Source organism: Talpa occidentalis, unplaced genomic scaffold (genome assembly GCF_014898055.3).
Source record: "Talpa occidentalis isolate TD23 unplaced genomic scaffold, MPIMG_talOcc4v2.1 talOcc4.10, whole genome shotgun sequence".
In the NCBI taxonomy this organism is placed as follows: Eukaryota; Metazoa; Chordata; class Mammalia; order Eulipotyphla; family Talpidae; genus Talpa; species Talpa occidentalis.
In genome coordinates, this window is record NW_023600993.1 from 826,589 (window position 1) to 850,439 (window position 23,851).

The 23,851-nt window shown below is 50.1% G+C and overlaps 1 long non-coding RNA gene across 3 annotated transcripts in view; it reads left to right on the top strand.

Annotated features, from left to right (window-relative positions):
* LOC119254919 (uncharacterized) overlaps positions 1-23,851 on the top strand; it is a 68,774-nt gene that overhangs the window by 3,857 nt on the left and 41,066 nt on the right. The window contains exon 3 of one of the 3 annotated variants that reach the window (XR_005127417.2): positions 11,042-11,297. The exons of 1 other annotated variant lie outside the window; for it this stretch is intronic. This is a non-coding gene — a long non-coding RNA (uncharacterized LOC119254919). Of the gene's footprint in view, positions 1-1,582; positions 5,365-11,041; positions 11,298-23,851 lie in introns of those variants that run through there. One more of the 3 variants, XR_005127416.2, reaches the window with a different exon arrangement.

Sequence of the window (23,851 nt, forward strand, 5' to 3'; positions counted from 1 at the left end):
TGTCTCCAGTGAAACCTCTCGCCCCCGCAGCTTTGACCTATACCCCAGCTCTTGTAAGCATAAATAAACAAAAATAAATATTTTTTAAAAAGGGCTTAATATTTATAAAACTCCGTGTTTGGGGGACAAAGAGTTAATGTCTTAACTGTCAAATTGCTTTCATTTATATTTTCTCATCTGATTCACACCATTTTGTGAGTAGAAGGTATTGGTGTTGGGCACATGTCCTAGTCCATTTGGATGATTGTCACAAAATCCCTTACACATGGCAGTTTGTAAAACATGGAAATGTGTTTCCCGTGGTTCTGGAACCGGGGTGACCATGGTCAAGGCATGGTTGTCTTGTGAGGGTCTACTTCCTTCCCCCTGTAACCTCATGTGGTGGGTGCGGAAGAGAACTCTGGGGGGCATCTTTAGTAAAGGTGCTGATTCCAGTCACATGGTCCCATCTCTTAACCATCCTGTTGGGCTTAAGTTTCAACGTAATTTCGGGGGGGGGACACAAATAGTCCCTCCTACCCAAGAATTGAGAGACTATTTGAATCACTTGAATCCTAGAGAAGTCGGGTGACTGAACTGAACTAGAATCCAGAGCCTTCACCCTGATTTCACTTCCCTGGATAGACACAGAGACACCTCAGAGGTATGGGGGGGTGGTTCCACAATACCCCTGTGAAGTGGTTATTGCAGTTAAGGAAGTCACATGAACAGGTCTGGTCTCCCCAATGCATATGAGAGTCACATTTGTGCTCTACCGTGGTCTGTCAACTGTGCTATGGTGGTCTGTTAATTGCTAACTCCAAGGGGGTTTCCACTTTTACAAGAGAAGAGAGCAGCAGTAGTTTTGCAGAAGCCATGCTAGAGGCTGGGGGCCTGCAAGTCCTCAGAAAACAAGATGGCACCTTGGTGAACACCTAGGAGGTGGGCATGCTCTGGGCTTCCGGGAGGAGGCGCCATGGACTCACAGTGCGCGTGGGGTAGGGTACAGGCTTTGGGTCAGTGAAGGACATGGGATCTGTGGAGCAGTGATGAGAAAAGTGTAACTGAGCGAGAGGGAAGCATCGTCATCTTTCTGGGGGCAGGGAAGCAGGGAGGGAGGTTGGTCCACAGTCTCCAGTGGAAGGAAAATAATTTCTTATGGCATTAGACTCAGTACTTTAAAAGCAAAGGGGTTAAAAGTGAGAAGTCTTTATTCCAGAAAAATCACATAATGATGATCCCAGACAAGAGGTGAATAAATAATTCATTATTCTCTCAGAGAAAAATCAAAGAACTGATGTTGAAATATTAGACATTTCACAGCAGGGGACCTTTGTACCTTGTGTCCACTATCATAATTTCCCTAATTCATCAGCACTGCCCTCAGAAATAGAAACTCTCTTGATTCTTCGAATAGCAAGAGTTTTTCAGTTCCTAAAACTCCCTCTGTTGTGTTGTGCATGTCTTAGATTTCTGAGTAGTCTGAAGGTCTTCCTAAGTAGCATGAAGTGCGTTGGAAGTATTGTTTTGTGAAAGATTTAGTCAAGAGTTATGAACTAACATTAGCTTCATAATCACTTACTGTCGCTTTTATTTATCTCAGCCCAACTGTTTAATTGCTCTCTTGTGCACTGAACACTGACAAGCACAGCCAACCCTAGTCGAGCACCTTCCGCGAAGTGTGTCTTGTGTAAACCATAGACTTGGACGTGGCCCAGTTGAATCTCGTGGCGTCCTGTGGCTTTGTGGTGCTCGGGGTCTCTCCAAAGAACTGCGCAGCTGTTCAGAAGCGGGAAAAAAATCTGCACTCCATCGTGGAGCCCAACCCTGCTTACAGCGCCGGGGCCTCGGGAGCACCAGTTCCGCTCCTGCTGAAGTGCTGGTGTGGGCTGCCTGCTTGCAAGAGCGCACATCGCTCGCCTGGCTCTTCAGAAAACACTGCGTTCGTGCCTGTTTTTGCTAACCAGAGGGACTCCGGGGGGTTTCCACTTTCACAAGAGAAGAGAGAAGTGATGGTTTTGCAGCAGCAACTAGAGGCTGGGACCTGCGAGCAGAGGTGGCCTCCCCAGGCCTGCCCCAGAACTGCTGCAGATGGGCTGTGAGTGTCCACTTGGTCCTGCTTTACTAGGCGTGTGTTTTTTTAGTTTCTGCGTGTTACCTGGTGTGATGTGGTGGGTTATTTTTGGATCTGGGAACACTCAGATATTTTCCATAGAAGGTGGCGGTGCTGTTCTGTGGCCTCCCGCCATTTTAGCTCATGGAAGCTTTCGCCAGCCCACAGGTAGCAGGCGATGGGTACATGGGACAGCTGTGGGAACACCTGCAGCGATATGGCAAAGCAGGTCACTCTGTCGGCTTGACCAGGGCCCCAGTATGTTCACTTGGGTTTGTTTACCAGAGCTTTAACTCGCATGTGCCTGTGCTTCTCAGAAGCTGGGAGCACAGGTGAGGGTTTCATTCTCTGCGTACGTCACAGAGCTGGTGGCGCAGCACTAGTGCCAGGTTGCAGTGAAATGACTCGCCTGTTGCAGAGCACTGCACACACATAGCTGCGATTTGCCCTGGAGCTTTCCATGATGCAGGGAAGCTCTTCCTGTTTCAGAGTATCACGCTCGGGACAGTCATTACACAGACCCAGGAGAGCACCCCATGCCTTCAAACACGAGCACCCAGAGAAGACACCATCCCGACGTGGGTGACAGCTGCTTCCAGCAGGGCAGGATCACCTGCTCTGTGTTCCCTGCAAACCCGCCAGAGAGAACAGGCCACACGAGAGCTGTCTGTGGGAATAAAACGGAGCTGCCAGGCTGTCAAGGTGATGAAACCTTGGCAAGGATTATCGAATCAGCTGTTGAGACTCCCTCCCTGGAGAACTTCAGGAAGAGAGCAGGCATCTATCTGTTCTAGAAACTTAGACATTTCACTGCTGGAGGACAAATTAAAACTTCCAGCTGGACCAAATGATTTTTCAAGGTCCCTTCCAGCTCAGTCATTTCTCACTATCAATTATTTTCCACCTGACAACTTGCAACTTTTAAAAGGAGCTCTTCTGTATTTCTTAAAGCACAACTCCCTTCTAAACTTTCAATTAAGTGTCATTGATTATATTTCCTTTAACCTGCATCCCAAGTAAACACAATGTTCTGTAGCAGGATAACCTGCAGCTTCCATTTAATATCTGCTGCCATTTCATGAGCAGATCGGTGAGTCTGTGACTCTGTTGGCGTAGAAGCTGCAGAGACGGGCTTGGCAGACTGCCCTTGGTGTCCCATGAAACCAGGGCACTCTGTTTCCTGCCTACACATGATTATATCTTAGCAAGGATTTGTGTTTCCTTGGGATTATGTTTTGTTTTTTCCTATTTGAAGAACTTGGGTCTGACTTGTTTGGAATTTTACCCCGTAATAAGTCAGGGGAGAGTCTTTTGGCTCTGATAGCATTTCCTCTGAAAGGCACCTCAACACGTGAATCAGTGAGCCAGTGCCACAACCCGAGAAGAAATTAACTCACCATTGTTCATCTTCATAGTCCATGTCTGGTGGTTTCCATGGCGACTCCGTGGCTAGCTGCATCTTTGCTTACCAGATGTCTTATTGTTCAACTGCTTGTCTATCTTCAGAGTTTAAAGTTTGAAAACTGAAGCTCAAGAAGAACATTTTTTCTAAATATCACAGAGAAGGCAAAAAAAACCCTAGAATTTTCACGTCGTTATGTGCATGGAGACAGAACAGGGCATCGTCCTGAGTCGCATTACCTCGTGGGCTGTTCCCATTTACATGGGCTCTGATCAGAGTCATGATGATGAAGGTTTAGCTGTAACTGGAATGATTCCTGCCTTCCCGGTGCTGCCCCATCCACCCCGTGGTGCATCGGGTCACAGAGGAACCCCGTAGTGCTACCAGCACGCTGTGCCAGGTGGTGTGAGGATTGGCATTGGAGAGACGCTTTGGTTCATGGCAACCTTTTTTGAAGAAATGAGACCAAATGACTGCCTGAGAAGTTCTCTGGGAATATTGACTTCCATGTCGTTTTCTGATAACATCCTGGCACACGATCACTTACTCTGTTAAATTAGGACTAGGTGTCAATTCCATCCAGTTTCGCCCTCAACTTTGTGCCACAGATGGGAGAACAAGCAGAGTAGTGGAGGCCAGTGTGCTGTGGACAGGCGAGCACTGGGCATGAGTTTGCAGGGCGCCACACCTGTGCCGTGACCTGCCCATACACACTGCTGTACCCGCAGGGGAGACTGGAGGGGCCAAACAGTCCAAACTACTGAAGAAAGTAAATGTCTCGATTCCATTTCTTGGTGGAAAACTTAATTTACAATCCCAGAGATGAAGAACTAAGAAAGAGAGTTAAAATTCTATTTAGAATGTGAGGTTTTTTTTTTTTAAGATTAGCATCCGTGCATGTTGTGAAAATTAAGTATTTTAAATACAATGTGAAGTTCTCCTTAGCTGTAAGGTTTTAAATTGTCAGGGCATTTTTCCTTTTTGTTCCATGCAGTGACACGCTTTCTGCCTGCCTTGTACCCCAGACTGTGAATTAGAAGATTAGTGTTTGTGCGTTGTTGCATTCATGGAGATTATTACTTACAACAAATCCCTCCAGAAAGTGATTGGAGGATTAACTTGTGAGCTCCAGCAGTGCAAATGCTTGGAGGCGCCTGTGAGGTTTCAGGATGCCCAGGTTGTTCAGAGGGCCTCACCTGCTCTGGAGCGGTGGCCACCACTCCCAGGGCTGAGGCTGTCTCTCGTCAGGCTCTCAGGAAGGGTGGTGATGAAACCAATACCTGAACTGTACTGATGCACTTCCCTTCTAACAACTGAATCTCGGCATCTTTCACATCCTTACGCGACGAGCCCGAGCATCTTGATGAAAGAACTCCAGACGCGCCGGTGATTATAGTAGATGTCCTTCTGCCTATCCCCGCTGCCTTCTGCTGTGTGTAAATGCACTTAATTTCCTTTGGGAATTGCCTCTCCCTCTTCAAAAGTGTTCCTTCTTAGCAACACCAGCCTCTGTCTCTCGCTCCCCATCCTGTCCTTCTGCTAGAGGGTTGGCATTTGCCATGGACAGCCCTGAAAGTTGCATCTTGAGCAAAGGGACACAGAATTTAAACACTGGGTGGACACTTACATTCAGACTTGAGAGCACCTGTGAGTTAGTGCAGCCGAAGCCTCACCCTGCCCGCGTGAGGCTGGGGCTCCCGGCATGCCTGTGAGTCCAGATGATGATGTGGGTGAAGCCATCTACTACTTAAGGAAGATGTGATACCAGTTGTAATGTCATTGAGGCAATAGAAGAAATCTCATTTGATAAGTGTGTTATACCCAACAATAAAGCATTAAAGGAAATCTGTATTAACTTTTGTGTAATATTACGTAAATAATATACTAATACATATACAAACAAATGTCTACATTATAATAAATTGTAGTGCAGATAGTAAACTGAAAAGCTATAAACCAACACACCTCATGAGCCAGGACACAAAAGTCTTTTAGACATAACAAGCGCAGCAGGTGGAGCGGTGCACGCGCTGGCTGGCTGCTGTGCACAGGGGGGAAGGCACAGCTTGCGTGACGTCACACACCGGTCAGTGGAGCTCACCCCATGGACGGAATAAAGACTTTAAGTCAGTGGGAGCTAAGAAAGCATTTCATAAAATTCATCTGTTCTTATGAAATAGAAATGTTCAGCAAACAAAAATTTACATTTTTTAAAATGTAGTGCACCTCCAAATACCCTAGAATGACTATCACACTTAGTTTTGAAAAATCAAATGCTTCCCCTGAAGATCAGGAACAAGACAAAAATGTCGTCTTGGACCTCTTCTAGTCAGTGCTGTGGTGGTGATCATGATAATATAACAGAAAAGAATATAAAGGCATAAATAATGGAAAGATGGTGATAGTGTTACTGTGTACATTAAAATGCCCAAAGGAATTTTCAAAGAAACGAGCAGAACGAATATGTGAATTTGGCAGGAGCCCAGAATACCGCGTGGAAGAGATGCACGCCTACCCACAGGTGGGCCACAGCAGTGGGGAAATACAATGTTCAAAGTACCATTTGTAGTGCTATCAAAATAGAAACCAAACTATTAAGAATGAACGTAATGAAACATGTTCACGGAGACACATTGGAATTTAGAAGCTATTGCTGATGGGTGAACAAAGAAATGCAGAATTGAGAAGTGACTGACGTGAACCAGAGCGTGCGAAGCCAGTGCCCCCGGTCTGCCCAAGGCTGTTCACACCGGTGTGGCCAGTGAAAACCACAACAGCATTTTAAAATAGAAATGAACAAGCGTACTGTAACAATTATATGAAGATCCAAAGGATTTAGAACATCGAAGGCAATTTTGAAAAAGCGCTCTGAAGTGGAGGGCTTACTGTGGCTGATGTCACAGTCCCCTTGGGTCACCACCATCAGCTAGAGCGCCGGGTCTGTGCGGGACCGGGCCGCAGAGCGCGCCCACAGTGCGGAAAGAGGCGTGCGCCCGTGCTCAGCGAGCATTTGTGTCCATTGCTCTTCTGGGGGCAGGTGAAAGGTTTTGGGAGTTGAGGCCAAAACAAGTTATTTGGGGGGATGGGAAATCTTTAGTCTTCCTTCACACTAGGCAGAAAAGTTAATTTTAGATTGATAATGGACCGAAACAGAAAAAATACATAGTTTCTAGAAGAAATCTCATAAGTATTTCTTCACACCATGTGTAGACAAAAGTCATTTGTGGGTTTCTTTGAATATTTACCACACAAGAGAGTTGAGAAGTTGGGCTTCACCACCGTGAAAACTTGGACTCATGTTGCATTTGAGAGAAACTGGGTGAAAACAGCAGAACAAAGGACTGTTACGCTGGATGCAGGTCTGTCATACGGAGATAGTAACCCAGTTTAAAAAGTGAGCAGAGCGCTCGGAGTAGTTTCCAGAGCATGAGAAGCCAGTGCCGCCTTGGGGTGCCAGGTGAAGCATGGGCTACAGAGGGGAAAACAGATTCACCCTCAAGCGAGTCCTCCACGAAGCGGCCAGTGGTGAATGATGACGAGAGTTAGCATGGGCGGGACACCCACGCCTTGGCGCAGACAGAGGTCAACCGCCGGGACAGAATTCATGTCACAGGCTGACTCTGGGTGGGGGACTAACCAGTGAGTGTCCTGGGGAAGTCTGTGGGGTCATGAGGTGCTCAGAATCCTGACGTCACGATGTTAAAGCGTGCCCACGTGGTTTGAGAGCCTGTGCCTGGGTGCACACATTACATGCACACACGCTTGTGACAGCTCGGTATAATGTGCTCTAGTGTCTTTATTTCTGCATGTCACATCAAACATACAGCAGATTTATCAAAGCACGTGTATCAGAGAGACCTTTTTGTGTTTGTAGCTTGTAACACGGTCCATTTGAAAACACTCAACTGGTGAGTCTTTACTGCAGATACAGCGACTTGGAGGTCAGGCGTGTCCGCCAGGTCCTCCGTACACGGCGTCTGCGATGGTGGCTTTTGAGGAGCTGACCTGTCTGGACGATCAGTTGTTGCAGATGTTCTGAGAATACGTATTCGAGAGAATGCTGGTTCCAGTTTGTTGGAGAAGCGAAGATTTAATCCCCTGAATAGCTAAGATAATATACTGAAACTGTTATAATTAGGATGACCAGGTGCACTGTGAGAGTCAGTCCCAGGCATGGGGCCGTTGACGGGGACACGCAGGGTGACGGTGTCTCGTCAGCGGCACATGGGCCCCCTGGCCAGCACCCCTGGCGCGGTCGCTGGAGCGGCAGGACCCAGAGAACTCTCTTCTCTATACCTAGAATACTAATGAAGGGCAGGCGGGTCCAGCCTGGCGTCTTCCCTCCCTCGGCGTCCTGCTTAGCCAAGCAGAGCGAATTGTGGATAATTTGTTTTTGAAACCGAGTTTCTACACCGGGTGTGAAGACTGTAATGCGCGTTCTTAATGACATGCGCTGCTTCTCCGGCTTGTCCCATAGCTTCTCCTTCTGTCCCCACCACTTAGAATGAAAAGGCCGAGTGCTTTATAGTTTGAGAAATAGTCCTCAGGGCACGCTTGCACACACACACACACGCACACAGATTGCCTTGGGCCAGCACCAAAATTGTAAGGAAAATAGCATTTTGAAACTTAGAATCCCCAAACTCTCCCATGTATGATCCTGTCACTGGTCTATTTACATATGCATGTAATGATCTTTCTTTTTTTCAAAAGTCTGCAAAGTTTTCCTCGAAACCGAGGGCTCTCATGTTAGTCCTGGTATCTTTCTACCGCCTCTGCCTCGAATTACTTTGTGCACATCAGCTAAGCTGAGCCCGCTTAAAACCCAGCTGGTGTGTGGCTCTGAGCACAGCGGCAGCGGAAGCCCAGGCCACTGCGGGCAGTTGACTTGCTGGCTCTCCCCGGGCCTCTGCCCAGGAGAAGGCTCTTCGGAGAAATCTTAGAAGGTAGCTGGGTCCTGATCCCTGAGTTTCGTTGTCCAAGTTGGAGCAGAAGGAAACAGGAGCCAGAGCACTCCAGGGAGTAGAGAAGAGTGCCTGTCGGTGGAAGGGACAGACTCCCTGGGCACTGCCCCCTGTGAGGTCCCTGGGCTGCTGAACGGGCCTCAAGGCACTTACCTGGCGGCCTCGGACTCTGCTGTGCAGACAGAGCTGGGCCTGGAGGAGACAGTTGGCTCATCTCCAGCCCTGGGCACTTCTCTCCGTGCTCAGTGGGCAGCAGGGAATGTCCTGGCGCATTTCTCTGCCGTGGAGACCACTGGAGTTTCCTGCTCCACCGCTGTGTCCACGGAGCAAAGGACCCGGCTTCTGACCGCCATGGGCACTGCACCCGGACAGTGAGGGAGGCACTTTCTGCCATTTTAACAAGGCTTGGGAGGGGCCTGCGATGCAACACCGGGGATAGGTTGCTCCCCACTGTTTCCCCGCCTGGAGCCGAGCCCACCAGCACCCCAGCTTTACACAGTGGGTGAAAGTACCTTGTGCTTTGTTGGGCTGACAACACCACACTGACAGACGGGAGTGGTGGAGCCAGCTAGGACAGCCTCACAGCATCAGTGTGAGGGGAGGAGGGGAAAAGCTCAAGAACGTGCTGTCATCTGCAGCGTCAGTGTCGGGAGTCCGCCCTCTTGTGATTGAGACAAGCCCTAGGCCCCAGCCCTGGTTTCAGGCTCATCAGCAAGGCGTCCCCTGAGCAGCTTCTGGGCTCCCTTGTCATACTTCAGTCCGTAGCCCCGTGAGGCACGCCTTTCCGGGGTGATCGGCTTCTGCTCGTGATTGATTTGAAGGACACCTGGTGGGGTTGGGCACCCATGACCAATGGACCGGGCAGCTCTGGCCTTGTACGGGATCACAGGACCACAGGCCACAGCAGTGGCGCTGAGCAGGCCACTCAGGGTTCGCAGGTCTGCAGATGCACAGGTGGGGGTAGTTCCTGAAAGGTTGTGGCTTCAGCCCCGGCCTCTCATGGAACATGGTCAGTACCTCCCGGGCCTCGTGGAAAGCCCGGCTGCTTGCCCCACGCCAGGTTTTTTCTGGCCTCTGACCCATGTCCAAGGTGGGTCCTCCTGGGGCAGCCCCTGCCAGTACCCCTGGGGCTGCCTCCAGCTGCCTTCTCCCCTCAGTGCGGGGTCCTTCTCTAGGAAGACCCGAGGCCAGCCAGGTGGGCTTTCCCCTGCGCCTCGGCCTTCAGCTGGGAGCGAGGCTGGGGGCCAGCTCCCTTGTGTGTGTGTGTGGGGGGGGCAGTACACTGTGCACTCCTGGTGAAAGCACTGAGGGGTCAGAGGCACTGGCAGTGAGGGGTGGAGATGGCACTGGCAGCCTCTGGGGAGGCACCCACATGGGAATAGCCCGGCACCCTGGCTTGAGGTGCCGGCAAAGCTGACAGATGGTCCCACTGGACGGGCCACAGAGGAAGCCAAGCGCCCAGCTGGTGCCGCGTGGTGTGGAAGCACTGCCTGAGCAGGCTCTACCCTGTGGTGGCCTCGGTGCGGGCCGCTGGGGTGAGCGTCGGGCCTTTCCCAAGACACTGCGTGTTGGGGCTTGAGGGCCCAAGAGGACCCAGTCCGAGCGCAGGGCCACTTGCGGGGTGGACGCACAGCCCCAGGCCGGCCCGAGGGCAACCCGTGGTCCTTGGGGAGGCTGCGCCAGCTTGAGCGCCCAGCCCGCCCTGTCAGCCGGCCCTCCCCGCCACCCATCCTCCTTTAGATCACCGGGGACCTGAGGCCTCGCACGTCTGGGGTCCCGGCTGGGTTAGGGAGCAGGTGGGATCCACATCTCCCGCGCCTCCTGTCAGCCCATCCCGGGGCTCTTGGCAGTCGCAAAGGTGGACCCCTTAGTCTGAAGTAGGAGTCTCCAAAAGGGAAAATGGGAAAACAGAGGCTGGTCAGCGTGCAGCTCCATGTCCTTGGACGGAGCCCACGCGGTCCTGCCAGGCGCCGTGACCTCCAGAGCCTGTGCTCTCTGCACCAGTGGGTGTCCCTGAGTCACTCAAGCGGGGAAGCCGGTGCTGACAGCAACCCCGAGGATCTGGTTCACTAAGTCTGGGGTGGTGGCCCGAGTGCCCTGAACTGCAATAACCCCCATGGCTCTCCCTTGTGGCCGCGCTGCCCGGCCTGACCGCTGCTGTGGGCAGGTCATCTCTCGCGAGTAAGCACAGCCCCTCGATGCTTCCCCTCTAGTGCTTCCTTTTGTCCTACCCTCCTGGAGCTAAAAAGGAAGGTGAAATCTCAGGGAGACCTGGCGATGTCGCGGGGACAAGAGCTGCTCAGCGCCCTGCCCAGCAGGGCCCTCTGCTCACCAGCCGTGGGCGCCTCGCACAAGAAGCAGAGGATGCCAGGCCACTGCCCCTTCATCATCATCACCCCGAGTCTCTCTGAATGAGTTTCGGGGTTGGCTGGTTTATCTCGCTAGGCCTGGGGATGCCTGAGTAGAAGGTACTCGTGTCCTCCTCTCCCTTCTCTCTCCCTCCTCCTTCCCTCCCACCCCTCCATCTTTCCTTTCTCTGTCTCTCTCCTTCCAGGTCTTTTTAAAAAAATGTTTCCCTTCCAGGTGAGGAGGAAAGAATTTCCAAGTGAGGCCAATTAAAGTTGCCCAGAAGAGCCAGCCCCGGGGATCAATCAGAACTCCCGCATAGATGAGAAAGTAGGAGCATGTCCTTCCTTCTCCTTGTTAGACTTCAGATTTCTGCCCTGAGGAGTACTCGTTATTTATTTCCCATCAGAGAAAAAAATGAGCCCTCCACAGAGCTTAACTCTTTCCCAGTTGATAAAATATAAAATACCCACTGAAAAATAAAATATGAAATTCTTACTTTAACCTTGAGCTCGCTCTCGATGACCTGTCTTAAATTAGTTATACAGAACTCCATTCATTCAGAGTCTAGTCTTTGGGAATTAAAATGTTCGCAAAACTAGACCAGCCCTGTGGTTGCAGTGGGAATGGTGAAAGGAGCTCTGCCAACTTCCTGCCTCGGCCAGAAGGGGACCTGTGCATGTATCCCAGATGGTGGGCCAGGGAACATTAGTGTCCGCCAAGAGAGATGTTAAAGAGTCTTGTGGTCAGATTGCTGTGGGAAATGATGACTGGAAGAAAACTGTCTTCCTGCTGACCTTCTGAGCCTGGGTGTGCAGAATGTAGCTCCTGGACACTGGGTTGGTGTGACCTGGCGCCTGGGCAGAGATGCTCGTTCTCAAGCCTCGTTAGTGCGTCGGCGTCCACAGTCACAGAGCCTCCAGGGCGTCGTCCTGTGCACAGTGCACCTTGAGGAGTGTCACCTGCAGATTCCCAAGCAAAAAGAGATTTTAAGTGAAATTATTTAAAAATCTTTCAAACTATGTTAGTCGCATACCTTAATGAAATAATTTGACCATAGAAACATAGCTATTTTGTTTTTGAAAAAGTTACTAATATCTCACAGCCCAAATGTTTTCCACATCAGAAAGAAAAAAGCTATGAAAGACTACTCCAAGGTTTCTGGTCGTTGTCGTATTTTGTTTTCCTGTAAAGATCTCAAAGTTTATACCTACCTCCTTAGAGAACAATGAGTCCTGAAGAACTTGATCATCCTTTGTAGATGTTGTTGTCTACAGGGACACCAGTCAATGGTGCAGCAGATCTCGTTTAGTTGGCTGTTTTCTGTCTACAGTGGGAACTTCTTAGATCCACTGAGAAAAAAAAGGAAGGAAAACTCTAATAAATAGAAACAGAAATGAAAGGGAAGTTAAAGTAAACATCGCAGAAATACAGAGGGTTGTAAGAGATTGCTAGGAACATTTTTATGCCAATATAAGATAATTGGATGACATAGAAAAAATGGACACATTTTTAGAAGCATGAAACCTTCTCAGACTGAATCAGGAAGTTCTGATAAAAGCAAAAACCCTGAAAAGACCAATTATAAACAAGGAAATTGAAGGAATAATCAAATTCCTCTCCCCCCCAAAAAAAGCCCAGGAGACCAGATGGTTTCATTAGTGAGTTCTACTAAACCATCAAAGATGAACTAATACCTGCCCATTTCAAACCCTTCCATAGAGATAAAGAGGGAATCCATGTTAACACATTTGATGAGGGCAACCACGGTGATACCAAAGCAGGTAAGGACACCACAGAACAAGAGAACTACAGACCCGCGTCCCAGATGAACAATGATGCAGAAATGCTCAACATAATTGCTTAGCAAAAAAAAAAAAAAAAAAAAATTGCTTAGCAAACCAAATTTAGCAACACAATAAAGGGTCGCAAATCAACATTGGCAAAATGTTCCGTGACACACTCTACATAGTTTTGATAACTCAATCCTATGCAAGAAAATTAAAAACAAAAATAACTGATATTACCTCAAGTTAAAGTGTTTATACAGTCGTGAAAGAAAATATAAGACAATTAAATACAAGACACCTTACTGAAATAGGGGAGAAAATAGTCTTACAACATATAGCAAATAATAGATAAAATCCGTGATATGTAAAAAAGTCAGAGTCAACAACAGAAAGGATTAAAAATAAAAAAATAGAGCAGCAGATAACATACCGAAAATGTTACAGAGGCCAATATGAAAAAAATGTTCATCACTTCTAATAAGATGTAGCATAAAACTATAGTAAGATGCCAACTCACACTGGTGAGGATGGCACATATTAAAAAAGACCCCCGATAGGGGCCTCCCCTGGTGGTGTAGTGGGTTGAGCGCAGCACTGTGAAGCTGTCTGCAGCCTCTGCAGTGCGGGTTTGATCCTGGCTGGCCAGCGAGAATCCCACATGGCGCGCAGACCTCTCCTGTAGCACCCGCTGCTCCCCTCAGCAGTGTACTTCGTCAGTCTGCCTGTTCTGTTCCCCGCTCAGTCTCTGGTTTCGAATCCTCTCACCCTCCTGCGCCTCTGGCCTGTACCCTGTTTCTTGTATGCATAAATAAATCAATCTAAAAAAAAAAAAAAGACCCCCAACAACAAGTGCTGGAGACAATGTGGAGAAAAATCAGCCCTGTTGCACTGTTGGCGGGAATGTGAACTGGTGCGACTGTTAGGGAATGTGATCTGGATTTACCTTAAAAAACTAAACATGTAACTACTGTTGGCCCAGCAGTCCCACTTTTGGGCATCTACCCACAGAATATGAAACCATTCATGAAAAAGCCCATATGGTCTGCCATGTTCAGAGCAGCATTAATTATTATAGCTACGAAATGGAAACAGCTTAAATGTCCATAAATGGACTGTCAGATCAAGGAGATGCAGCGTATACACACTATGGAGCACTGTATAGTCATAACAAAGGGTGAAGCAAAGACATTTTCAACAAAGTGGAGGGCATTTGAGAGAATTATGTGCTGCAGAGTAAGTCAGAATGATAAATACTCAACATTTACATAGTAGGCAATTCATTAACATGAAACATTTTCAAAAACTTGTGGACATTAATAAATGCTCCAGGACTCTGAGGCTAAGAGGGAAGGTGGGGGGAAAAGGACAAAGGGGACATAAGGGCTGTTGGGGGGGAAATGCAAAAATCTTTGTGTGAACATAATAAAAATCAAAAAATAAAAGGATCACCTATCCTGACCAAGTGGGGCTTATTCAAGGCATAAAGGGATAGTTCAGCATACACAAAGCAATTAATGTCACATCAGCATAAGGAAAGGTAAAAGCATATGATCATATCAATGGCTGGGAAAAAATCTGACGATATTTAGCATCCACATTTGCTTAAAAAAGAGCAACCCTCAACGAAATGGGGATAGATGGAACATACCTCAATGTGATAAAAGCAATATATGGCAAACTCACAGGTAATGTCATACTCTATGGTGAAAACTAAAATCTTTTCCTCTAAATCATATATGATAACTCTCACCACTGCTTTTCAACATAGTATTGGAAGCCCTCGCTGGAGCCATTGGGCATGAAAAACAAAGGAATTCAAATTGGAAAAGAGGTAAAACTATTACTATTTGCAGACGATGTAATGTACATTGCAAATCCTTGAAAAAACACCACAACACTGAAAACTGTTAGAACCAATAAACCAATAAAGTGGCAGGCTACAAATGAATATAGAAAATCTGTTACATTTCTATATAGAAAGAGTTATAAAACAAAAACATCAATAAAACAGACCTAGTTCCTATCACTCCAGAAAGAATTAAGTACCTAGAAATTAATTTTTAAAAAGGAGGTGAAGGATCAAAACTGTAAAACATTGCAGAAATACAAGAGCCAGAAATGGAAAGGTATTCCTTGCTCATGAATTTAAAGAATTAGCATTGCTAAAATGGTCAACTTTCTGAAAGCAGTACAAGGTTCAGTACAATCCCTGTCAAAGTTTCAATGTCTTTCCTCAAAGAAACAGAGCGAGTGTTACCAAAATGTGTATGGAACCACAGAAGACCTTGAATCACCAAAGGAATCCTGACAAAAGAAGAACATTCGCAGACTTCAAACTATACTACAAAGCTATAATAATTAAGGCCTCATGGCACTGGATTAGAAATAGACACATCAGTGAAATAAAATTGAGAACCCAGCAATAAATGCACACCTACGTAGGCAATTAATTGACAACAAAGAAGCCAAGATTACACAACGGAGAGAGGAAAGTCTTTTCAACAAATGGTGTTGGGAAAACTGGACAATCGCATACAAAAGAATGAAACTAGATCACTGTCTTACGCCATACACACACACCAGCTCAACGTGGATTAAAGACCTGGATGTGAGATCTGAAACCATAAAGTACGTAGAAGAAAACGGAAGCAAAACACTCCACAAAATTGGCCGCAAAGAATCTGTGAGGACTTGACTCCAGCAATAAGGGAAACAAAAGCAAAGCTAAATCAGACTACATCACCCTAAAAACCTCTGTGCAGCGATAGAAACTGTCATTAAAATGAAACAACTACTGAATGGGGGAAAATATTTGCACATTGTAAATATGACAAGGGGCCAGTATTCAAGATACTACAAATAACTCATCTAATGCAACAAACGGAAAGCAAGCCACCTGTCAAAAATTGGGCAGAAGAGCTACAGACACTTTTCCAAGGATGTCATGGAGCTGCTAACAGACTCATGAGAAACTGCGCATCACTTATCGCCACTGAGAGACCACCTCCCACCTGTGAGGATGGACTTATTAAAAACACCGCAAACAATAAGTATCTGAGAGCATGTGGCGGGAAGGGCCCTCGCCCCCCGCTGGTGGGAATGGAGACAGGGCTCTTCGTTGTGGAAACACTGTGGAGGCTTCTCAGAACACTAACAGCAGCTCTGCCTTGTGATCCAGCATCCCACTCCGGGGTGTCTACCCAAGGAATACAAACACATACAGTTGAAAACCAAGATTAATTTATTACGGAGTCTTTAGTGATTTTAATTCCAGAAAAAATAGCTTTATTCGGAAAAGAAGACTCTGTTTTGCTGCTAGAGACATAATTTTAAATTCTATGACGTGTCAAATGCCAGATACCCATTTGTCTTCCAAGGACACACTCCTTTGTTCGGTGCAGCACTGTGTACAGTAGCCGAGCCATGGGAAGAGTGGCAGTGGGGGCGGGTAAAGGAGATGTGGGCTGTGCCCACAGTGGAGCACTGTGCAGCTGTCGAAAGGACGAGTGCCATCTCGCCACTGGAGGGGATGGCACTCAGCAAGGTCAGTCAGAGGGAGAAAGGCACATGCCAGTTTGTCTCACTCATGTGGGATGTAGAGAAACAGGACCAGGCAAACCTGACCCAAACGAGCCCTACACATCTGTTTGCAGAACTCAGGCACAGAAGCGGGGGTGGGAGAGCCGGAGGGCAGGGGGCCAGTAGACCGGCGCGTTGGTGCTGGGTGTGCTGTGACCCTGAGCCTCAAACGCGTGCAGTGGCGGGTGGAAGGGAGGCGCAAGACGCTACGCACATGTGCGCTGTGTGTGCTGAGGAGGGTGGGGTGTGCACGGGTATGTGTGGCGGGCGCGGGCGTGTGCCGGTGGTGCCTGCTCGGGCAGGGATGCTCAGCCCCTCCTGGCTCCGGCCTCTCGGCTCTGTCCTGAAAGGGGCGGCCTCGTCGCAACAGCACTGCGGTCTTCCCACTGGGTAGGGACTGTGGCTCGGAGCCTGGATCTTGTCCCTCATGTCCCTTCCCGGGGAGTGCGCCGTGTTTCCCACGGGCTGCCCGAGGTGCCGTGGCTCGCTCCTTGGCCTTGCCGCCGTGCAGGGTCTTCTCGGCTCCTCTGGCGTGGACTCGTGCACGTTCCCCCGGCTCGCGGGAGTCTGCGGCCCGAGAGCGGACCCTGGTCTCCGTCCCCAGCTGTTGTCCCCGAACTCAGGGCCTCGTCAGGCCGTGCTCAGCGCTGTCCGGTGTCGCCTCCTGCTGCGGCAGGGCGGCCCCAGCCCCGTCGGGGCGTTCGGGAGGCACCATCCTTGCCCACGGACTGCACAGGCCAGCGTGTTCGTCTTTGAAGGAACAATTTCTTATCACCCAGTGTCGTCATAGGAAATCAAAGCCAAGGTAGCCTTTCAACTGGGCATGCTTTGATAGTCAGTAAATAATAATTTTATACTTTGTATGAATAAATCCAGCAGACTTTCAGTCTCATTTTCTCCCTTTGCTTTACAAAGGAACAGAATGTCTGTGCTTTTTAGAAAGAAAAGTAGATTTGAGAACTTAGAGTGTTTTCTTCAGCTTGCTTTCCTGAAAATCTATTTTGGGTTTCTTTTGAAGACAAGTGGACATTTGGCATTTATAACTTCATAGAATGTTAAAATCATGTTTCTGGCAACAAAGCGGAGTGCACATTTCTGAATAAATAAATGTATTACTTCTGGAATTAAAATTATAAAGGACCTAACGAGTTGATCTTAGTCCTTGGAGTCACTGTTTGAGCCCACACCATCTCAATAATGGTTTTTAATGCAGATTTCACCCCAAAGCATCATTCCTAAGAAGCCTGATTCCTATTTGTGCTTAGAAATTTTGAGACAATTCAGATTAGGTCAGTCACAGCAGACAAAAGAATCACTACATTCTGGATCCCTCTCAAAAATTTCCCATTACAATCGCAAACATAACATTTTTTTCTTAGAAATTCTAATTTTTTAAGAGGTAAAGGTTAGGCCTGTTTGTTTATGGCACATTCATTCCAAAATTGTTCTTTAAGAATGCCCTTGCTAGATAGCTGCTAGGGCTGAGAAATGAAGGCGAGCTTGAATTCTCACAAGGAGGCATTTTTTAAGCTAGCCATGAAAAGTGTTCTGTGTTTCAAGGTCGTTTCACTGTGGGAGGAAATTGATAGAGTCTAATTAGAGTAGAAATGCTATAAAGTCTGCTCAGTAGAGACGCACTTGGCCAGCAGTGAGAGCAGGAAGGAGTCGGAGGAAGTATATAAAGTATTCTCTTATTGATTTATGATTTGTAGCGCCCGGTGAGTTAAAGGTGTGTTAATGTCACACATGGCATTTCACCCTCGCCAAGAGATTAAAACATGCTTTGTGACTCATCAGCAGAGTTCAAACCACACTGAAGAGCAGGTTGAATTCTGCATGGGTCACTTCCAGTTAGCAGAATTCCCAAACACTCGTTAAGTTGTTGTGCAAAAGCACAGTTGACCCTAAAGATGTACCACTGGCTTGAAGGGCTTATAATTGCAAATAATGATGCATCAGTAGTGCTTCCTTCGAATGAAAGAATTTAAATTTAGCGAATTTGTTCCTGCCATCTAAGTGAGATGGTGTAATTTATGTTAGTGAATATTTCACGTTGACGTGCTGAACATGCTCATTCACTTCCCGAACATATATGTATTTCTCCTCCGGCCATCAGCTGATGGGAACGGGGGAAGTTGTTGTAGTTTGAATGCTTCTGCGGAGCTCTGTGTGGGTCGGTAGCGAGCGTCTCAGGAGGAGCGTGTTGATGAACAAGGGGCGTGTATTCCGGAGGTCCAGAGCAAGGCGAGTGCACTGGGCACCTTCTCAGCTCTGACTCTTAATGCCTGGCCTGTGAGTTCTGCTGTCCGGCACCCCTTGCTCTTAGAAGAGTGTGGAGTCCCTGTGTCCTCCGTAGCTTGGATGCGCACAGTGCAGCACGACCCGACTCTCCTTGCAGGGACAGCCCTGCTCTCCGCATGAGTGGGCCCGGGACTCAGAGGCTCAGGAAGCGCCTGCTGCCCATGAGAGCACCGGCCGCCACCAGTGCCGGGCTCCTGCAGCCTAAGGCAGAGCGGGCATCCTCTCCGACTCTCCCCCGGTTTGCTGTCTGTCCCTGGCAGAAAGGGTGCAGGAGCTTGTCCGGAGAGGGCTGGTGTCCCTTACACAGAGGAGCGCCTCCCCGTCCAGTGCCAGTTCGCTCTCAGAGGGTGCAGGCTCTGTGTGGGCAGATTGTAGATGACACTGAGCCCACATGCCCCTCATGACGATGTCAGGCCTGCCGCCCACCCATGCGTCCCGCCAGGCCTCCCTGCTGTCTCTCTCTCGATGGCCATCTCACGGGGCTGCCCTCCCCGCTCGCTCTGCCGTGACCGCGCACAGGGAGCAGGTGTGTTGTTCTTCCCACTTCCTGGGAACGTCGGCTCAGATGCTCCAGGGCTCTGAGAGGGAGGCTTCCAGGAAGAAGGGGGTGGTGGCTTGAGGAGGGGTCAGTAGCCCGCGGGTCAGGTCATCAGGCCCTCTGTCCCCTCCGCAGTCCTGTGACACCTTCCTGCTCCAGAGGACGTGCTGACCTGGCGCATAGCGGGGGCGGAAGCATCGGGAACATGGCGTGCTGGTTAGAAGTGAGGTTCTGGTGCAGCAGCGGTGCCTGCCCCCCGCAGCCCTGGGCATCCTGACCACTGTCTCCTGGCCAGTGGAGGGCCCGGCTCGCGTCGCCCTGAGCGTTAGTGGCATTTATTGCTGTGTCTGGCGTGCGCCGTGCGGGCCGTGGGTGCGCTGCTGGGCCTGCATCTGGAGGAGACCTGGGATCAACCTCCCTCACCGGGCAGGGGCGGCCGAGATTCCGGGAGCCACTGTGCAGCAGGTCCTGCCGCCACCCTGCTCTGCCTTGGCCCGAGACGGCGAGGAGAGGCCGTGGGCAGCCGAGCTCAGGGCCAGCTCCGTCTGTTCCTTGTTTGGCCTTGAGCAGGCTTGCGGCAGGTGGGGCGCGAGGCCTGGTCACATGGCTTCTGCGGCCGGCTCCATCCCAGGGCTCTGATTCTGGTCAGCGCCTGTCCTCTGGCAGGGCCGAGCTGCTGTTTCCAGAGCGTCTGTCACTCCTTCCGGGCAGCGCGGGCTGGGAGCATTGCACAGACTGGAGCTGAGGCAGGGCCCTCACGCGGGTTCGCTCCCTCAGGCCGGGATTTGAGCTGCGTGAAGAGCTTTCCTGGGCCTGCACTGACTAATCATGCTTCAAAGCTGCCCTGGAACGCGCAGGGCCCTGGGGAGAAAGCCCCGGCACCAGCACCGCGGAGGGCGGCCTGCATGCACTCCTCACCCGACCACCCGCCCGCGCTGCCCGCCAGCTCCTCTGCTTGCGGGTCAGCTCTCCTTGCACTGGACAGGCCGGCCAGCACCTGCCGGCCCCGGAGCTTGCCGGCTGGGGCAGGGACGGCGGCACCGTGCTCAGTGATCAGCTGCGGGGTTCTGGATGTTCTCACAGTGGAGCAGTGCAGAAATGTAGACAAGTGGCTTAGTAATCTAATCCTTGTGTCCCTCCCTGGAAAAAGTCAAGGAAAAGGACCAACTCTGAACCATGTTTTTAAGAAATGGATATTTTGAAACTGTTAAATAAAAATATTTACTCATTATGGTAGCTTCTACTTGTGATTTATTATCATGATAATAATTATTATTTTTCATCTATTAAGTAATTATACAAAATTCTGCTTATTGCTTCTGATGATAATTGTTACTTTCCATCTATTGAATAATTATTATACAAACTTGTGCTTCTCATTTGTTATGGCGATAGTGATAACTGTCCTCACCGTCCATCTGCTCAGCCACCCGTATGCCCGTGACTGGACGCGCGACCTGGCTTCACGCTGTAGGCACAGCCGGCAGGCGCCGTTGCCTGGTCAGCTCTCCGCGGTGTGCTGGGGCTCGGGAGGAAGCACTTGCCCAGGTCCTTAGACAGACCCGAGGGGCTGGCTGCCGCCGCGTCCCACCAGCTCCTCCATTCTGGTTCTCACCACTGCTGTCAAAGACAGCCTGGGTCTCCGCTGTGCAGACACCAGGAGGGATGCTGGCTCCGTCAAGACGGGAACAAACACCAGCATGTGTGGCCATCTGGGGTCGTAGGTGAAATTGGCCCAAAGTGGGCAGAAGGCAGCTGCAGAGCCAGACGTGGCCTTGGCTGGTGCCCTGTGAGCTGCCCTCAGCCTGGAGGAAGGCAGCGGTTCTCTCAGTGGTGGATTTCAGTGAATCTGCCAGTTCTGCTCCCCACTCTGTCTCTGGTGAGTCCTCTCACCCCCGCACCTCTGGCCTGTACCCCAATTCTTCTGCACACACAGAACATTTAAGGAATTGCCGAAGCCCGCAGCGCCTTGAGTTCTGCAAGATAGTCTTACTGGAGATGATGTGCCTCTTCATGTATCTCTCCAGCGGGCATGTGTCCATCCTTCCTCCAGAAAACAGGGACCAACTCCTGAGGAGATAGAAACATCTGACACTGAACACGTGTGGAAGTGGAAAGCCCAGGGTTTGAATCTGGATTTGTCCTTTGCCTCCCTCGTGCGGTCTCTCACCCGCCCACATGGCCACATGGCCTCCCAAAGAGCTTTTCTCCCTCGCACCCTCGGGGCCTGGCAGCAATGGCTTCAGGGTGACTCTGCCTCACCGCCCCGGGCTCATTAGGGCACTTTCACCTGATTTGAAGCTAAGACCCTCGTAGCATGCTGGGACCTTGTGCATGTCGGTCTTTAGATTGCATCTAAATCTTTTGTTCTTTGACATTTGGCATCATTCTGTTCCAGTAAAGGTGGTGCTTTTTTTTTTTTTCCTAAAGATTTATTTATTTATTTGTACAAGCACTGGGTACAGCCAGAAACGCGGGAGGGTGAGAGGATTCACCAGAGCCAGAGCGGGGAGCAGAGCAGGCAGACTGACAAAGTATACTGCTGAGGGGAGCAGCAGGCTGCAGGAGAGGTCTGTGCGCCATGTGGGACCCTCGCCGGCGGTCGGGGATTGAACTGGTGCTGCAGAGGCTGCGGGCAGCTTCGCAACCCAGCGCTCAACCACTGCACCACCAGGGGAGGCCTTTTTTTTTTTTTTTTGCAGTGACTTTCTGACCTGTCGTTAAGGTTCCTTCCATTCAGTCTGCAGTGACTTACAGAGTTGTGACTTACTGACTTTCACGGCAATGAATCACAGGTGCTAGAACATGAGTAGATGGAGCCTTAGCACTGCCTTTTCCATATAAATGCTGTGTCAGCAGCAAGGGCCGCCTCCCCTGCGAGCGAGCATCTGTGTCATGACCTGCCTGGTCCTGTCCTGGTGCCACTGAAGGTGTCGTTTCTTTAGTGGGAGTTTCGCTTACTCCTCACACTGCCTTCCTCTCTGCAGCAGCAGCGTCTCAGAAGCCCATCTTCTGAGTCAGCCCAGCCTCTGGCTTCAGCTGCGCTGCGGTGGCTGTTTTCAGCTTGGCCATTTTTTTTTAAGATTTATTTATTCATGCATACAAGAACTGGGGTACAGGCCAGATGTGTGGGAGGGTGAGAGGACTCACCAGGGACAGGGCAGGGAGCAGAACAGGCAGACTGACTGAAATCCACTGCCAGCAGGTCCTGGGATGAGGCCAGCTCAGCCAGTCCCGCAGAGTGTGGCTGAAGTGGCTCCTGTCACCGTAAAGCTGCAGCCCCGGGCTCAGTGTGGGTCTGCTTCCCGGGGTGTGCAGTTGCCTGGCCATGGTCCCCCTAGAAACGGGTCCATTGGGTACTGCGGTGTGCATGGGAGCAGAGCGTTTCCTACTGCACCCCGTCTTGCGGGTGAGGTGGCTTTTCCAGAGTCGCATGACCTGATGACAGGAGTACTATCGTCCCCCATCACACACCCACCCACATGACCCAGCGGGCACTCGCTGTACATGCACACATCCACACATGGACCCTGCACACGCAGCCCACATACACTCCTCCCACCATGCGCACCACATGCACCCTGGGGCCCTGCACAGCATGCCCCTCCCAGGACCATGAGCTCCCTGCATGCGAGCACCACACGGACCCGTGCACACATATATGCCACACGTGGTTCACACATACCGTGTCACACACAGCTCATGCAGGGCACACACCCGCACCTGCTCCTATACCCTTGCACATCACACCGGCCCTGTGCACCACACCACAAAGGACATGTGTTTGTCACACAGTGGGCACCATGCACCTGCGCACAGCACAGCCCACGAGTGGCATGGACTCAGACGGGCACAGGCCCCACCTAGGGCGCAGGCCCCGTGTGCCCGCACCCAGCCTCCTGGGCCCCCAGGTGGTGTCTCCTCATGGCCATGGTTTGCATGCAGCAGCAGGCGCGGTGCCCGTCCCGGGGCCTGTGTCGGCTGCGCTTGTCGCCACGCACGCACGGTCTCTCCTTGCCTAGCGGTGAGGTCAGTGTCCACGCATGCCTGCAGTGACTGCCTCACAAGGGGCTAAATCCTGCTAAATCCCCGCTGGGGATTGCTGGGTCCTGGGGAGCGGAATCAGGATTACATTTATTTCTAAGTCCACTTCTTCCAAATCTCTCATCTCAAATCTCTCATCTCTCCATTTTCTGTAAGAATAAAGCAAGGAAGCAAAAGGTACTCACCAGATCACCTGTCCAGGAGGAGGGGTCCCCTGGGATTGCTCGGACTAGCAACTGGACAAGGTTGTCCATATTAGATTGATTTGAATCTTTATGAAGTCTCTGCATGTGTAAGCTCCATGGTAACACGTTAGAAGGTGATAAAATACTGAGTTTCTTTGCCTGATTGTTTGGTATTTGTGGACCACGGTTGCTTATCCAGAAACTCGGCACCAGTACATTTACACTCCTGACACACTGTCACATGTGTCACATGTCATGCTGAGACTGCGCACCTGCCTTTCACTCCCGAAGTGCTCCCTTTCCTAACCGCCACTCGCTGGGATTCTTTCCCCTTACGTCAGTGGAGAAATAGTGACCTCTAGGCATGTTGCCTTCAGCAAAGCCTCACTGTCTCTCTTGGAGACGACCGAGCCCACCGTGGCCAAGCGTGGTCGGGTGGCCTGGTCTCACTGGCGTGACTGAGCTGCCCTGGTGGGTGCGTGCACCCAGCTGGGCCTGGCACTGGCCCTGCAGCCGCTCGCCTTCCCTGGTCCCCCTCCCAGGCTTAGTAATCAGAAAAGGGTGGCTGTCTCTTCCATAATTGATACGCTTTCAATATTTGAATAGCAGA